This window comes from Bombyx mandarina, chromosome 22, assembly GCF_030267445.1.
Source record: "Bombyx mandarina strain Sakado chromosome 22, ASM3026744v2".
Classification (NCBI taxonomy): domain Eukaryota; kingdom Metazoa; phylum Arthropoda; class Insecta; order Lepidoptera; family Bombycidae; genus Bombyx; species Bombyx mandarina.
The window spans coordinates 15227096-15245807 of record NC_143228.1 but is presented as its reverse complement, the minus strand read 5'-3'; the positions used below and the strand labels follow the sequence as shown (position 1 = coordinate 15245807).

Below are 18712 nucleotides of genomic sequence, written 5' to 3'. Positions count from 1 at the left end.
TCAATAACGCCATTATTACAAGACAAATATTCTAAAGCTCATTCGATTTTAAAATTTCGTTGTAAAACGCCACGCTTGTAGTAAGTTCGAGATATTAATTAGACAATATTTATTTATTCAACTTCATGCACAAAGGTATAATGGCGGAATTAATGCCTGAGGCATTCTCTTCCAGTCAACCAAAGGTGGTGTAGAGTCCTTTTTTTCCAACCTATACTGATAGCCTTCAGAGGCTATTTCAGCTTCTCTTTGACGTGTAGTTGAGCTCACGAGGCTCAAACCGGGAGTATTGCTAACACTGGTCTTAGGAAGAGCAGTGCTTCGCAGAATCTACCACCGGATGGGAAACGCGACCCACTGAGAAAACCCGGCAAGAAACTCAGTGGGCAGTAGAGTCCTATGATAGGTGCATTACTCATTGCGAAAATAACAAAATAGATAATAATATTACATACATATATAAACACATACACGATATACATATATATATATCATCACACACAACAGCGTACGCAATATTATATCATGATAATAATATGAAATTTACATCATAATTACATTAAAATAGTGACGGCTATTTTCGTTACGCGACGATTTCTATGAAACCCCTGCTAACTTCCAAAACCACCAAAAGTAATGGTTTTTAATTTAAGAATTAGAGCCTATGCGGAAACTCCGTAATCCGACAAAAATGATCTTCAAAATAAATCTGTAAGTCCTTTATTAAACCCGAGTCAACTTAAACGTCACGATCCGAGATTCCTATCTGAATGGCTTTTAATCTGTTCAATAAACTTGAAGATTAACGATAAAAAAAAACATTATCACAGTCATATTTCAAGTGGATACCGGTCTTGTCCAGCCCCTGGGCCTGTCATAATGGATCACTCTTCTTAACTGATGGATTTTAATTTGCCCCCCCCCCACTCTCAAAGGGGGAGGGAACAACAGACCGAGCGATCGTTTTAAAAGCTATTTCGGAGTTTATTTTTGCAATGGCTTTTAAAATATTACTGATTGGTCGTTGAGATTTTTTCGAATACAATGTTAAATCACATTATGTCATTGGATACAATAGGCTTGTTAATGCGACACATATTTCGGAGAATGCGGTTGTGTTTCCGTAGTTTATCGTCACTATTACTCACTATTATCGTTACGCAGTGGAACAGAAAAATAAAATGGTCTAATAACAGTCAACAAACCAACTGTTCTTAATTGAAATTTATTTAGTAAGTTTAGCCTGGGTAGAAATTATTTTATAATCAATCATCATTCTGGGGTCGGCGCAACATGGTTTCTCCTTCCATACCTCTCTATGATATACAATTTCTTCGCTCACTCCCTTCTTACGCATATCGTCTTTCACGCAATACATCCATTTCTTCTTAGGTCTACCTCTTCCTCTATATCCTTCCGCATTCATAGTTAACACTCTCTTACCAACCTAATTTTCATTTCCATCAGTTTTCCATCAATAAATTAAAAAACAAAACGACGAAATTTAAAAACACTACTACATTTCGAATTTCCAGTCAAACAAACCGTAATAGAAGAACTAAATAAAACTTTATCTGGTTGAAATGAACCTAAGAACAACTCGAACAAAGGAAATGTAGCGACAAAACACAAAAGCCGCGAACTCGAGTTGCGTTCGGACAATCGAGGCGACATCGCGACGAGATATACGCGCATTAAGTCCCGATTGCAATCTTTTAGATGTTTTTTTTTTTATATATATTATAAAATACTTAAAGAATAAAAACATTTTACTAGCTATATACTTTACCTTCGAAGGCAAACAAGCATATGGCGGGCCTAATTGTGAGCTGCCAAGTGAGTGACTACAACAGAGGACTCTTTCATCTATACTAATATTATAAATAGGAAAGATTTGTTTGTTTGTTTGTTTCGAATAGGCTCCGAAACTACTGGACCGATTTGAAAAATTATTTTTCCATTAGAAGCCGACATTGTCCCTGATGAACATAGGCTACTTTTTTTAATATTTTTTTTATATATTTTTTTTGGTTTCATGTGTGTTTTAATGTTTCCGAAGCGAAGCGAGGGCGGGTCGCTAGTCTTTCAATAAAAAGGATGTTTCATAGCTCTTCCCACATACGTAATTTTTGATTCAGAAGTCGTCGTGGCCTAAAGGATAAGATGTCCGGTGCATTCATATCTAGCGAAGCACCGGTGTTCGAACCCCGCTGACAAGTACCAATTTTTGTAATTAAATACTTACTTAACAAAATTAAATGTTCTCGATTGTTCCACGGTGAAGGAATAACATATTGTAATAAAATCAAACCCGCAAAAATTATAATATAATTTGCGTAATTGCTGGTGGTAGGACCTCTTGTGAGTCCGCACGGGTAGGTACCACCGCCCTGCTTATTTCTGCCGTGAAGCAGTAATGCGTTTCGGTTTGAAGGGTGGGACAGCCTTTATAACTATACTCAGACCTTGGAACTCATATCTCAAGGTGGGTTGCGGCATTTACGTTGTAGATGTCTATGGGCTTCGGTAACCACTTAACATCAGGCGGGCCGTGAACTCATCCACAAACCTAAGCAATAAAAAAGTATTTGTAGAGTTGGAAATAGTTTAACAAAGATCTTTCCTGGCAATTATTTGTCAAATACATCACAACCTGAAAACTTGTAGACAAAAATGAGGCATTAAGTCGAGTTCTCAATCGTAAGCAGGTGTATCTCCAAACCAGAAGTGGTTTCGCAATTGAAGTAGGATTACTCTCCTGCCCATGTGGGCTCGCAAAATATCCTACCACTAAAAATTACACAAAAAATATGTATATATTATTATTTTAGTTTTTTTTGGACGGGTCATAGACCATACTTATCTAGGCGTTACCTTGGTACCTTGGCATCTTGGTACCTAGGTTATCTTGGTACCTAGACAGGTACCAAGATAACGCGTTAGGTACCAAAATAACGCGTAGATAAGTCTGGTCCGTATGATCCGTCTTAGATAATTTAGCCAAATTTCCGTAACAGTACATAGATAGTCTCATAAGTATTTCATGATAATCCACAGCTTCTTCAAACAGTAGAACATACAAACAGAAATAATTTATGATATTCAAAAGCAGAATGACGTCACCGCCTACGAGCAATACACAGTTCACGCAACAAAATTCTATTCAAAATAAGAGAACAAAAATTCCCTCAACCCACAAAATCTGGCCAAACACAGCCCACAGTTTCAAAACTACAGCGTGCATAATTTGGCACGCCCCAAAGCTCCCGGCGCAACGATTGCTACTGACAGTATCTACCTTCCAGTTTTAAATGCACACACCGAATTACTACTGTTTCACCTACCTTTTGTTTTTCGGTTAATATTTTCAAAATATGCACCTGACTTTATCTGCGTATTACGTGTTGGAGATCGTACGTAGTAGGATGACATGCAAAAACGGGTTGCTCTTGTATGCCCCGAAAAAGGCAATTTAAAGAATAATTTTTGCTTTAATAAATTAGTGCAGCATAAACGTAATTTAAAATCCCGTTAGCTAATTTCGACTTAGTGCCAAACATATTATTATGATGAGTGTAGTTGAGTGTAGTCGTCGTGGCCTAACGGATAAGACGTCCGGTGCATTCGTGTTGAGCGATGCACCGGTGTTCGAATCCCGCAGGCGGGTACCAATTTTTCAAATGAAATATGTACTCAACAAATGTTCACGATTGACTTCCACGGTGAAGGAATAACATCGTGTAATAAAAATGAAACCCGCAAAATTATAATTTGCGTAATTACTGGTGGTAGGACCTCTTGTGAGTCCGCGCGGGTGGGTACCACCACCCTGCCTATTTCTGCCGTGAAGCAGTAATGCGTTTCGGTTTGAAGGGTGGGGCAGCCGTCGTTACTATACTTGAGACCTTAGAACTTGTATCTCAAGGTGGGTGGCGCATTTACGTTGTGGATGTCTATGGGCTCCAGTAACCACTCAACATCAGGTGGGCTGTGAGCTCGTCCACCCATCTAAGCAATAAAAAAAAAAAAAAAAAAAAAAAAAAAGAATTGGAAAGAAAAAAAAAACAATACTGATAAATCAGTTTATAACAAACAAACGACTAGCTGAAGCGTATGAAAAGAAACCCATTAAAAACGAGTTAATAAGTAAATAGCTTATTAGAATCAAATTTAACGTTGGTAAGCCTTAAGTATAACTCCTGACCAAAGATGCAGCTATGTATGCCGCTACTCCATAACATTTTTTTCGAGGAAATACAAATGTCTTTAATACGTGTTCCACTAAAATCATAATTTATATGTATAATTTATCATGTTAGTATGGACATATTGTAAGCTCACAAGGGTGAGTACCAGTATCCTGCCTATTTCTACCGTAGAGCAATCACGCAATCCGGTTTGAAAGATGGGAAAGCCGTTATACAATATAATTGAGTCTTTGAGTTCTCATGTAATAATGTGTCAAGAAGCAGCATTTACGCTGGGATTGCTTTTGGCTCGAATTGACTCTGACTCTGACTGTATATTATAAAAAAACCCAACACAAGCCCAAACATGTACCATCAGCCCATTGCATACTCATACTTCAATGTACTAGAAATCTTTGAGAAAACATCATCTTACCGATACGATAACGCTGCCAAAGTTTCTGAAATTACGAACGACACCGTAAATGTAAAAAATTAAGGAAATATCAGCTATTTATTCGTCGCTGGAAAGTTACCATCAGATACAAATCCAACGATAACTTTCCCCGAACTCTGGCCAACTTCGACGAGGGGCGTTGACGGAATATTCTCAAGGGAATTACGTAATTTTTTGTGCCTTCATCGGGGGGTCGAAATTTTCTTGAGTCTGCCCTCGACTGTGGTAGATTTCGTCCTAATTAAAATAAATATCCTTCGTGAATTTCGAATTAATCATATTTCATTTTAACGAATCTGTGGACCTTCCTGATGCCTACTTAAGGTTCGGTATTGATTATCCATTTAATCTTGACTTGAATTGGCAACTTAAACTCCACTTATGACCGAAATGGTGTTTCTGAAAAGGCGGTAAAGTAATTAGAATTGGGAAATGCCTGAAAAGTTCTACTCGAATAAAAATTACCTGCTTTGATTTTGCTTGACATGTCCTGCTTTAAGCGAGGGTATAAATAGATTTCTGCGATAGACATTGAGATTGCTAGTGTTCATAAGCAATGGCAACAGTAAGTACTCACCATCACACTAAAATTCGAAAACGCGTAAAAAACTGTGGCGGGTAGCCATCATACAACGCAAGATAATTGACAGATGCCTGAATCTCGCTTACGACATTTTCAAGATAAAGCGCATATATACAAGTTCCGAACAACAACATTCGGACCGTCGGTCTACCGAGCAATATCATCCGCTCGGTGGAAGATCTTCCCTTTGTCGTATATATGTAGGATGGCGGAATAACGAGAAATGGATCTCACCTTATTTATTTTTATTTTTTACACAAAGAAACAACAACATATCACTTTTACATCTTACCACCACCACACACCCTAATCTTTTTTTTTCTGACTACCTACTGACTTTGACAGCCCATCCACAAATTGGGGTTGTCAGATTTAAATAAAATTAAATTCTAAAAAATACTCCACACGGCCGTCCTGGTTAATCATCTGACCCAGATGAATAATTTTCTTCCGACGTAACCCATGGTTTCATGAAATCAGCAGAAGAAGTCGTGTTGATTGGACCTTCTGTATTTCCAACTTTCTTCACAACATATCGGTCATTTCCTTTGTTTTTTAAGATTTCGTAAGGTCCTAGGTACTTAGGAAATAATTTACTGCCTTGAGAGAACTGCGTTTTCTTGATTGCTACTAAATCGCCAACTTTGTAAGACGTCGCTTCTTTTCTCTTTCTGTTATAATTTTTTATGTTTTCTTCTTGTATCTTCAGTAGCGATTCTTTAGCTTTTTCTCTCAGCTCTTGTCTTTTTTCTTTAAACATTTGTATTTCTTCTTCCTCTAGTAACTTCTTAAGTTCATCATCGTCTTTATCTTTTATTTTAGTGCCAAAAAGTAGTTCAAATGGCGTCATTCCTATGCTTCTTTGGTAGGTACCATTCAGACAGCGTTGTACTACAGACACACGGCGGTACCATTTGGTCGGATCATCAGCGCTGAGCTTGCTCAACACGGCAATGATAATCTGATGAATCCTTTCGACCTGGCCATTTCCTCTGGGTTGTCCTGTAGTAATCGTATAGTGTGTAATATTTTCATTACGGCAATACTCTTGAAATTCATTTGCAGTAAATGCGGCGTTTCGATCAGTAATAATCCTTTCTGGTGACCCGAAAGTTTGCTGTTGCAGTCTTAACTTTTCTACCGTCTCTAGAGCGGTAAGAGTCTTAACAGGGTAAATCCAGGTAAATTTGGTATAAGCGTCAACAACGGTGAGGATATACTTGTAATTTTTATGAGTAGATGTCAAAGGTCCGAGATGATCAATGTGGTATGTTGATAATGGAACATTGCCTTTGTCTATCGGGTGTAATAGTCCTTCCCTTTTACCTCTCTTGTGCGATATGAGAATGCATTCAACGCAGTTATCTATAACTTTTCTTATCTTATCTTGTAAATTCTCAATATAATATTCTCTGTTGATTAATTCTTCTGTTTTTGTAATACCAAAGTGTCCTCTCTCATGGTTTTTACGAATGACCTCGTACTGCATTTTCTTAGGTATAACAATCAGTCTATTTCCTTCCTTCTCTTTGTAAAGTATGTCTTGCTGTATAATGTAGTCTTGATAATTTTCTTTCTCTAAAATTGTTTTTATTAGTCTTATTCGTTCATCTTCATTCTGTGCTTTCCTCAAACGAGCCATCGTTTCAGTGAGAATCAAACAAACTGGATGTCTACTCAAAGCGTCAGCGTGCTTCATTCTGGATCCTGGCCTGTGTTCAATTTCATAATCGTATTCTTCGAGGAGCAGAGCCCAACGGGCGACTCTCGGTGGCAGATCCTTTTTTTGCAAAGTAATTGTTAGGGCAGAACAATCGGTTACTATTTTAAAATGTATTCCCAAAACGTAAACTCGGAACTTCTTAATAGCAGCAACTATAGCTAAAATTTCTAAATAATAGCTGTGATATTTCCTCTCAGCTGGAGTCGTTTTCTTACTCATATAATAAACAGGGTGCATTAGATTGTCTTTAGGGCATTTCTGTAATAGGACAGCTCCGTATCCATCCATGCTTGCGTCTGTATGAATTTCTGTTTCATAATCGGGGTTGAAAATTTGGAGAACTGGCGATCCACATAGTATTTTCTTTAGTTCAATAAAAGCCTTTTCACATTCATCGTCAAAATTGAACTCGGCATCATTCTTCAAAAGATTCGTTAATGGTTTTGCGATCAAAGAGTAGTTTCTTACAAACTTTCTAAAATATCCAGTGAGTCCGAGAAATGATTGTAGTAATTTTACATTGTGTGGTATTTTAAATTTAGACACCGCGGCAATTTTTTCTTTTGATGGCCGAACCTCATTATCTTTAATGACATAGCCCAGATACTCTATTTCTTTTTTCATGAAATGGCATTTCTTGTAATTAAATTGTAAACCAAATTCTGCAGCTCTTTTAAATACCTTTTCTAATTTTATCAGTCCTTCTTCTTCTGTCTTTGCTGGAACAATAAGATCATCGAGATATGCCAGGACAGTGCTATCTGAGATAAGATCTTGAAAGATGTTATTGATGAATCTTTGAAATACAGATGGTGCTGTGCAGAGACCGAAAGGCATTTTAAGAAATTCGTACTGGCCTTGGGGCGTAACAAACGACGTATACTTCCTGCTATCTTTATGGACGTTAACGTGCATGAATCCATTTTTCAAATCTAGCGTCGAGTACACTTTCGCTTCCTTTAGTTTGTCTATTTGGTCTTCAATCAGTGGTAATGGGAACCGGTCTTTTATTATCTTCTTATTCAGTCTTCGGTAGTCTACGCATAGTCGGTAAGTTCCATCTTTCTTATTAGCTAGTACCACAGGGCTTGCGTAGTCAGATTTGCTTGGTTGTATTATCTCTTGTTCTATCCATTCTTTTATCTGTTCATTAACCGTCTTCATTTCCAGGGGTGAAAGTCGTCGCGGATTTTGATGTATTGGTTCGTCGTCGGTAAGTATAATCTTCATTTCAACGTTACTTTCTCTCTTTACTTTGTTAGGTTTATATTCTTCTATTATTTTTCTAATTTTCTCTGAATTTTCTGATTTAATTGTATCATTTTCATTGTAGATATTTTTCTCTTCAGTTAATAGCGTGAGATATACAATTTTTTCAACAAAAATCCCATTCGCAGTAAAATTAACTTCAAATTCTCTCAATATAGGGTTTCCCAAAATCACATTTACAGGTATGTTATTATCTTGGACAATGTAGAATGTTATATCAGCGTAACAATCATCTATTTGTATTCTTGCATTAAAGACTCCTTTTGTGTATACCTCCTTTTCAGCTATACCTGTCAAGCATATCTTAGAGTTATTTTGATTATTCAGTGCGTCTTTCGTAATCCTTTCAGCTTCAGTCATCCTAATCAAATTAACATCGCTTCCTGTGTCTATTAGCGCTATCATTTCTGTTTCATTAATCTTTATCTTCTTGTAGGGAACTTTCTCTTCTTCACTTTTATTTAGAATGTTCAGAGTCTTCTTGATTTTATTACTTGTACAGTCTGTAGATTTGTGGCCAAATTCGTTACATTTAAAACATTTGATTCCTTTTGGACAGGCAGGTGCTTGATGGTCCAAGTCGCCACAGTTGAAACACCTTTTCACATGAGTCTTCTTATGGGTTATGTGACTTGCAGACGACTGGCCAGAATGAGAAGGTCTAGCAGACATCTTCTTTCTAAATTCACTATAGATGTCCAACTTCTTTCGAAATTCTTTTATGTCTGTTACACCGTACAGAATTGCTTTATTGGCTTCAATGTCACGAATGCCATCTATGACGTATTCTATTAGCGCAGCGTCCTCAACTTTACCATGTAGGGCTAACTCTTTCATCGACAAGAAGTATTGTTGATATGTCTCGTCATTCTTCATTTTACGCGAAGCAAGTTTTTTGTGTACAACCGCGCTGTTAATTTTGGGACCGAACTCTTCTTTAAGAGCATTCTTCAAGGTTGCGTAGTCTTTTATCCTTCCCATAGATCGTAAGAAAAGCTTGGCAGTTCCATCTAAGAGTCTTTTTGCGTAAATCAATTTTTCGACTTTAGTCCAATTCATGATCTGTGCCACGTCTTCGAATTCGTCAAGAAATGTCTCAATCGGGTAGGTGTCATCTCCGGTAAATATGTTCATCGACTTCTCCAAGTCTTTGAATGAAATATGCACGTCTACTTCCTGTTCCTCACCTTCGGCATCTTGTAAGTCTTTTTTCGGCGGCATCGTGATGCTTGTATTAATCTTAGACTTCTTTAGGGATCTACTTCTAATCTTAGGGCAAAACGATGGTCTTCCTGGACTTATTAAAGTTTTATTATATCTTCAACATCAGAAAATGGACGAAAATTATCACATCAACACATCCTCAAAAACTATAATTTCCGTATTTTTTTTGTAATGTGGCAACATTTTTCACCAGTGTCGGTAAAACAATTCTTCACCTTAAGTTATCAACTTTGAATGATTCAACGTTTTTCGTCTTCAGTCTTCGATCCACTTCAAATCAATATTTTAGCCAATCCCGGACGAGCCCCCAAAAGATGTAGGATGGCGGAATAACGAGAAATGGATCTCACCTTATTTATTTTTATTTTTTACACAAAGAAACAACAACATATCACTTTTACATCTTACCACCACCACACACCCTAATCTTTTTTTTTCTGACTACCTACTGACTTTGACAGCCCATCCACAAATTGGGGTTGTCAGATTTAAATAAAATTAAATTCTAAAAAATACTCCACATATATATCCCCAAAAAACCTATATCTTTACGTACTTTTAAATAAAATAATGTATTTGAATGTACTTAATTAAAACTTTCCACGTCGCCTTACGAAAATAATTCTTAAGTGATATTGTAAAAGGTTTTAAATTTTTAGCATAACTTACCAATTGTTGTCGGTCCAACTTGTAAGAGGCCTATCCACTTTTTTTCCCCTACCTATGCGAATAGCGTTGAGAGGCTATTTCAGCTTCTCCTTGACGTGTAGGTGAGCGCACGGGGCTCAAACCGGGTGTGTTGCTAACACTGGTCCTAGCAAGAGCTTCGCAGAATCTACCACCGAATCGGAAACGCAACCCACTTAGAAGGTTTGGCGAGAAACTCAGTGGACTTCCGTGACGCGGTCTCCAAACTATACAAACCATACAACAATAGCCACCATTTATTCTACCAGCCATGTGTCATACATACCCACGTCCCGTTAACAAGTGTTTCCAATTATATGTGTTTTAGTCAAAATCCTAGCGCTCCCGAGTTTGCCTAACTAATCCTTAGGTTAGGAGGATCAGTCAAAGGCCGAAACTAATTTGTTATCCGGCTTTAGAACTTACGATTGCTTAATTCGGTTAATTAAACATCAAAATTGAATTTAATGAAATTGATCTTTGGCTAGTCAAATTCTATTACAGGGACTTACATTTTTCTTGCACTAACATAGATGCGTAGACGGTCTAACTGATGTTAAGCAGCTACCAGCAGAACCTAGAAAACACCGTAACGTGAAAACCGGATCTTGCACACTAGCCAACGCGTGTTTTACATTACTTAGGTCCATAGACATCTACAACGTAAATGCCGTCTGCTTGATATATGAGTTCTAAAGTCCCAGTACAGTACAACGGCTACCCCACCCTTCAAACCGAAACGCGTTACTGCTTCACGGCAGAAATACGTAGGGTGTTGGTATCAATCCGTGCAGACTCACAAGACGTCCTACGGTCAGTAAGTGTCAAAACAACACATTAACCAAACTTTTCGACATAAAACTACATTTAACATAACATGAATTAATTGGGATCAAACCCAGACTCTCTTATAACACATATAAGCACGTGACGATCGCTTGAAGCCGGTATGATAACTGGACGTGTCGCAAATAACAGACTTGTCAGATCATATAATTGAATACAAAATTGGTACAATTTGGCGCTTCGACGGATCTGTACCATTCGCGTAGAAGATTGCAGATATAAAATTTTAATGTCAAATGAACTGCGAAAATTAAACTAACAATTTTATTGGATTTCGTTTACCACTAAACTATTTATTTATGCCAGGAATTTCCGCGTTCTGGTTTGAATTTGATACAATATATTTCAGACTTCGAGTTCATGTACCAAAGCGGTATTTGATGTCTATGGGCTTCAAGAACCATTTCACACCAGGTGCACCGTTTGCTCCTTCACTCATCCTTTTTCATTATTATTATTATTATTTTTTAATTGTAACATGTTTTTTCCTTTATTGTAAATATTTTTATTTATTTAAAAAAAAGAAAATATTTAAGAAAAAACAAAAGAAAAAAAAGCCCGCTGAGTTTGTTTCGCCGTTTCTTCTCAGGACTGGACTTTTGGAACCGGTGGTAGAGTTAACATTGTTATTTGTATTTTGACATTCAACAAGTGTGTCATACTGACATCTAAGTTGAAATAAATGATTTTGAATTTGAATTTGAATTCATCTTCTTTTTATTGTTATTACCGTCATCCCACATCACGTGGATCGGAACAGCATGTCCTCATATCACGCTACATAGGGATTTGCCGTGAGTTTTACGATGGGCCGACTACCTGACGGCTAACATATTATATATATCTACCTAATATATCCATTGCATCGTGTCATAGAGATGGACATTTTCGATTTCGTCTTTTGGTGTTTATTTTACTTCATTTGTTTCTATACCATAAAATTAAAATATTACATTATTCGATTCTCAGTATTTTCATAATTGTATCTAAATTACATTATTAAGAAAATTTATTCTACTTTCACTAATGTAGGCAATAAATAAAAATATTATTTTACACTTCCAATTCTTAAACATCAATGTGAGTCAATTTAAAAATCAAATGACGTGCTGATTGCATGCTATCAATTTAAGCTTGGAGACTTTTGCCACTCGCTTCTGCCTTACATTACGTATTCTTTTCTTTTTTTATTGCTTAGATGGGTGGATGAGCTCACAGCCCACCTGGTGTTAAGTGGTTACTGGAGCTCATAGACATCTACGACGTAAATGCGCCACCCACCTTGAGATATGAGCTCTACAGTCTCAAGTATAATTACAACGGCTGCCTCACCTTTCAAACCGAAACGCATTATTACTTCACGGCAGAAATAGGCAGGGTGGTGGTACCTACCCGCGCGGACTCACAAGAGGTCCTACCGCCAGTAATTACGTAAATTATAATTTTGCGGGTTTGATTTTTATTACACGATGCTATTCCTTCACCGTGGAAGTCAATCGTGAATGTAAATTCAATGTAAATAAATTAAGCTTAGCACCCTATAAGTATAGTGTTCTCGTTTATTATAATGTAAATTCGTTAACTTCACTTTTAAATGCATTTGGAATACACAAATATGATATCATCAAAATCGCACCAAAATTTGGTTACTAACAAAATTTACGAGTCACGAATGAACGAATCAGTGGCAATACGAACAATACTATATAAATCTTCGGAGCAATTTCAGATGCGATCTCGCGAGCACGGTACCTTCCTTGTTATCGTTGAGATGTGTATTCTTAATAAAACTGTTTATTTTGTTCGCTCCTCGATAAATATTTTATGTGGTCACGTTTGTAGCGGCGATATTGGCTTTTCGCACGTTTTTGATCTTGACTAGTTTTCGTTCGGTGACTTTTATTGTAGAGTTGATGATTGACTATTACGCTGGTTCGTTTTGATCGTTGACAGATTCTTTAACTCGCACTTGTAGATATGTAAATATTTAAATCTATACCTATTTTTAAAGTGAAACTTTTATTACATCATCTCAAACTTTTTCGTATGTGTGTTGCATGTCGCGTGACGGTCGGCCGCGGAGTAGGGATAAAGTGAAAGGCGCTCGTCAGAGCAGCCAAGGCCAATATGGCGGCGTCTATAGCTCGTAGCAGCTGACCGTGTAGTGTATCTTACTCATTTGTGCCAGTGCTCTACGCTATTTTGTTTGTTTTTGTCAGTGTTTAATATAAATGTGGTTTGCCAGAGTTAAATGTCTGTAATGTGAAAAAAAGTTTCACTTTTACCGGAGTTTCATAAAACCACACAATCCTTTTTTTAATTAATAGTACGTGTTATTCGCAACTGTAGACCCGTCTGACGGTGAGTGGTCACAATCGCTTATGACAGCCACGAATACCAGGGCCATATCCAACCCAACAGCTTAACAACAAACAATTACCTACAAAAATATTTCACTGGTGAGAATCATTGATTCTTTAAAAATTTCCATTCAGTTCCGACGTGACTATGCCAGCCCCGACTATTTTAATGGTAGTCCACCAATCGACTGTGGAGGAATTCGTTCGGAATTCGCTTTGTAAATCCACGAAAACGTCCAATATCGATGGACGCTGAAAACTGGATACAAATTCGTTCGTTCCGTCGAGGCTGCCGCAATAAATAGCGCACTAACGTTCTGCGAATGAACCATTTGGTTTTTTGGTATTTAACGATAGGCTTTTTTTTTTGTATTAAAGCGTTATTCATTTCGAAATGTGACGTAGCTTGGATGCAGTTAACTAAAGTTAAACTATGTGAATGAAGCATTCGATTTTTAAAGATAATTGAACAGGCCACAACAGGTAAATTCCCGAAATACGCTGCAATAATAATTATTGTAAATAAACATGCCTTAACAAAAACCGACTTCAAATAGAAAAAAAAGATGTTCCAAAACAAATTAATATACACTAAAAACAATAATCATCGAAATCGGTTGGCGTGATATTGAGTTATTGAATTATACATCAATTTGTTGCGCACGTACTTAATGCAAATTTAAGACTTATATGATTTTCTCATGGATACCATTATCAGAACTAGACTAAATTAAAATGGGACCACATGGGAAGCTTTCTAATAAAAAAAGAATCATTAAAATCGATTCACCCAGTTAAAAGCTATGAGGTAACAAACATAAAAAAATATACAGTCGAATTGAGAACCTCCTCTTTTTTTTAAGTCAGTTAAAAATGGACAAGCACATTTTACTCACAACGTATTATAGCTTAAATGCAAGAATCACAAGAATCATTCCACTGCACTAAACAAAAGGGAGACTACGAGCCAGTTTCAATGAAAATAATTTAAGAAACTTCTCATACGCGACTCCAAAGTTGTTATTATAAAGTGGGCCACTTGAAATACGAAGGCGTAAAGTCACAAGTCCACTTAAGCTGGCGCCGAGCGACTAGTCAGATAAAACGATGTTACATGAGTAATGGTTTCTAACGCTGTAACGAAAGACTTGAATTATAACCGTATTGAGAACGGATGTTTTTTCTATTGTTGCAAAAGTTCTGTGGGGCCGTGAAAGTGTAATGAAGTTGTTTGATGAATTTCATAATTCATTACCTTCGTCTGTAGTAAGAATGCGCAGCGTGCGTGAATGAATGAAGTGTGTCTACTGGTGGATATAGTGGATATAGCACGCACACTTTCCTTAATAATGGCGTGGAAACAGTAGAGCTTTATTTAAAAATACGAAGAGGGTTCGTTTCTTTTTCGGTTCCATCAGCATTTTGACCGGATAGGTTTGGTATCAATCAAGATAAATGAACAAGATCGATGATACTGAGATGTGAATTTTGTTAATTATTATATTTTAAGTTCAAAGATTCATCGCTAATTTTTAGAATAAGATGAGTGACAGAGGCAGAAATCCAGTGCGCTGGTCGGACCAAATACGCTCCACTCTCAATACCTCAGTCCACGTTGCTATCCACACAGCCGAGGACAGGCAGGGATGGCGCAAGATGATGCAGGAGAAAGTGATTAGAGGAGGCCACGACCATCAGCACTGAGGATTATCGACGCAAGGAGGAGGAGGAGTGACAATTGCGATTTATCAGCTCGCTTGAGCTTAATCTAATTAAAATGAAGAAAAAAACGTATCTCTTAACGTATTCATTACACAATTAATAATCCAGTATATTCTAATATTTTCACATCACAATCCAGCTATGGATTTTATTGCGAAATTAAGCGCGTAACATAGAAAAATGGTTTTTATAACAAAACCGTAAATCACAAATCAAATAATTTAAATCGAATACAAAAACGCGAAGTAAACACATTAATCAAACAACCAGAATTAATCACGCTTTAACGGATAGTCCGACAATCGTATAAATTTAACTTTTGTTCGCTAAACGTCGCTAACAAATTGGCTAAGCGTTGTTTGTCAGCCACGCGGCTGGCCATAATTCTTGATTAGCTACCGGCGACAATTAGCCGAATGCCTTATTTAGTGTTAATGCCTGCAACATTTCACGCGGAGTCGATTTTCGGCGTTCGATGCTTCTTAGATTTATGAGCTAAATTTCGGCGAGTTTTTTTTGGAGGCACCAAATTTTCACGCAATCTTACTGCTGATTTGGAGTTTACCATTAATTAAGAGTTTCCAGGAATGACGAAAGCAAAGGTTTTTTTTTGTTTGTTTTTAATGGTTCTCTAAGCCCTGATGATAATTCTTTTTAACAAAGCTAAACCAAATCCACAATTAGGAAGATATTGCTTATAAAAAACCAAAAGCTACATATGACGTCGCGTTGATTCTAATGCGCGCGTGCGACGGAGATAGAAAGATAATATTACACTTTTCTAATGTTCCAAATTTCGCTGTTTTTATAAAATATCACTTCAATAGTACTTATCGTCCGTGTAGGATAACTGAATTAAATTTAAATTTAAATTCGCGAAAATGAAACACTAGAAATTGTATGTCTCGGAATAGTTACTTTCACGATGATCTAAAAGTATCGTTGGTGAAAAAAAAATCTGTCATCATAATCAGCACTTGCCAAATTCACTCTACGACAAACTTTAACAGTCAAATGAAAGTCGAGATTCTTTTCAGCATCTAACGACACAAAATCGACTTCTCAAACAAGATTCCGTGTCATTATGAAAACGCCTTCACAAAGTCAAAAGGTCAACGGTCGCGGATAAAGGCCGAACAAGGGGCGAGCGTGCGATACAAAATAGTTTTTTCATTCCATTACCTTTTTTATCTGATAGTCGTTAAGCTGATTACTGTTGCATCCGCCATGGATGGCGTACAGAGCGCCACGGACGGTGCCACTCCTCTCTTGCTGGACGTGAGCAGTAGGTTTTTTAATAAGATTGTTAAACAAGCCCCTCGATAACACTTCAATTAAAAAGCCCTAACTGAATGGTTTTAATTCGAAATTCATTTCCCTTTAATGTTCGTTTGGGAATCTTAATTTTTTTATTTCTTTGCAGCTGAATCAGTTTTAATTTCGTTACGAAAACGAAGAATCGGAGAAATGACGGCTCTCACTCTCATAGTGTAAAGTTCGGTGCTTTTTCAATTACGCTAATAGGACTCTACAAAGCGAACATTTTCGCGATACAAACTCATACTTTTTCATTCGATTTTCTTTAATGAAGTTGAAATGTAACTGAAAACACTTTTGCAATATCAAGTTTCTTGGACACATTTTCAGTAATACAATTTTGGCTGTGCGGCTACGGCCTAAGCCTCGTCTCTTCCCTTGAGTGGCTTAAAAGGCAACCAAAGGATTCATCGAGTCAACGTTTTTTGAGTAGGTTAAGCCGACACGGATTGGTACCTGCCTATTTCTGCCGTGAAGCAGTAACCCGTACCGGTTTGAATAGTGGTGTTGCCGTTATACTGTAAAAGTTCCTCCCCGTCGCTTGCAATGAAGGGTTCGGCGAGTAAACTAACCCATAGACACAGCCCACTGAGTTTCTCGCCGGATCTTCTCAGTGGGTCACGTTTCCGATCCAGTGGTAGATTCTGCGAAGCACTGCTCTTGCTAGGGCCAGTATTAGCAACACTTCCTGGTTTGAACCCCGAGAGCTCACCTACACGCTAGGGTAACGCTGATATAGATACAGTAAATAAATAAATAAAAGTAAAAGTATTGACGTACTGGCTCCGATAACCGCTTAACACCAGGTGGGCTATCAGCTCGTCCACTCATTCCAAGCTATAAAAACCCAAAATACCAGCAAATTTCAGTTTGTCTATTACCCACTGCACGAATAGATTAGCAAGGAACACTTTTAGAGAGCTGTGATTACAAAATTCGATAAGATATCGAACTTCTTCTTCTTCTTCCTCGTTTTCTCATTACTGAGGATCGCGATCACATGAATGTAAGTCTTTCGATGAAGATCGATCCGCTGCGAAGTTGGCTGCCTGTCGGATACAGCCTCCAACACCAACTTTTTTTTTGTAATGAAATACTTACTTCAAATGTTCACGATTGACTTCCACGATGAAGGAATAAATAACATCGTGTAATGAAAACCAAACCCGCAAAAGTGTAACTTTTGTAATTACTGGTGGTAAGGAGGTTTTGTGAGTCCGTACGAGTAGGTACCACCACCCTGCTTATTCCTGCCGTGAAGTAGTAATGCGTTTCGGTTTGAAGGGTGGGGTAGCCGTTGTTACTATACTGAGACCTTAGAAATCATATTATAATCACAAGGTGGGTGGCAGCATTTACGTTGTAGATGTCTATGGGCTCCACTAGCCACTTAATATCAGGTGGGCTGTGAGCTCGTCCACCCAAACAGTCAGCGCTATAAAGTAAAACATAAACATCAAATTTTAAACAATTCATACATAACTAAGATTATAACTACAATAAACTATCACGAAAGCTCCGTCAACTCGTCAAAAGCTCGTAACGATTAATGAATACAGTCAAGTGTCATCGGTAGGGCCGGTCGGTATTTTCAGCTAGAATGAGGAAACAAAACAGCTCGACCCTCGATCGTATCTCTGATATCAAATAAAACGTACCCAATCATAGTGTGACCATGAGTTTTTAATCCAAGACATGATGGATGTTTCTAGATTTGAATCGCACATTATCCTATTAGCCAGTATTGGGTTACAATCGAAGATAAGTAGACGGAATGGGTTATAGATTTAGGAGACTTACTTCGCCCTGCTGCGAACCTCTACTATGTAGATTAAATGATCTTAATTATTAAGAAATCTTACGTCTGTATTTGACTATCTATATATGAATATGGAGAAGGAGTGTAGAATACTAATTTTTTTTTTTAATTATGCATGAAAATTACAATAAAACAAAAAACAACATTACACACACTACCATTTATTTGACAGAACACACATATATATACTCTTTGTTTATTGTATAAACTTTTGTTATTGCTTAAAGTCTGTGGTCAAATTGAGAATACATTAATATTGTTTATCTTTACTATTATTTTTCTATAGTGTAGTTTTGGCGAAATCTGTTGACCATAGAACCATAATAATGTTCAAACGTATAATTTCAATTAATTATAATCGAATTTCGACTACTGCGGGATCACTAGTAATAATATAAATACATACATATGATTACAAATATAGTAAAAAAAGACACACATATTTATCGTATTATCGTTTCGTATTATGTATACATATAGAATATATAGAAATTTTAATGTACTTCTTTAAAATGAAA

General features: G+C 37.1%; 1 protein-coding gene across 3 annotated transcripts in view; it reads right to left on the bottom strand.

Moving 5' to 3' along the window:
• Nucleotides 1-18712, bottom strand: part of LOC114240187 (uncharacterized) — a 321109-nt gene that overhangs the window by 273356 nt on the left and 29041 nt on the right. Inside the window, exon 1 of one of the 3 annotated variants that reach the window (XM_089736653.1) lies at nt 10643-11055. The exons of 1 other annotated variant lie outside the window; for it this stretch is intronic. The gene's annotated coding sequence lies outside the window, so the exon portion shown is untranslated. Of the gene's footprint in view, nt 1-10112; nt 10612-10642; nt 11056-18712 lie in introns of those variants that run through there. One more of the 3 variants, XM_089736652.1, reaches the window with a different exon arrangement.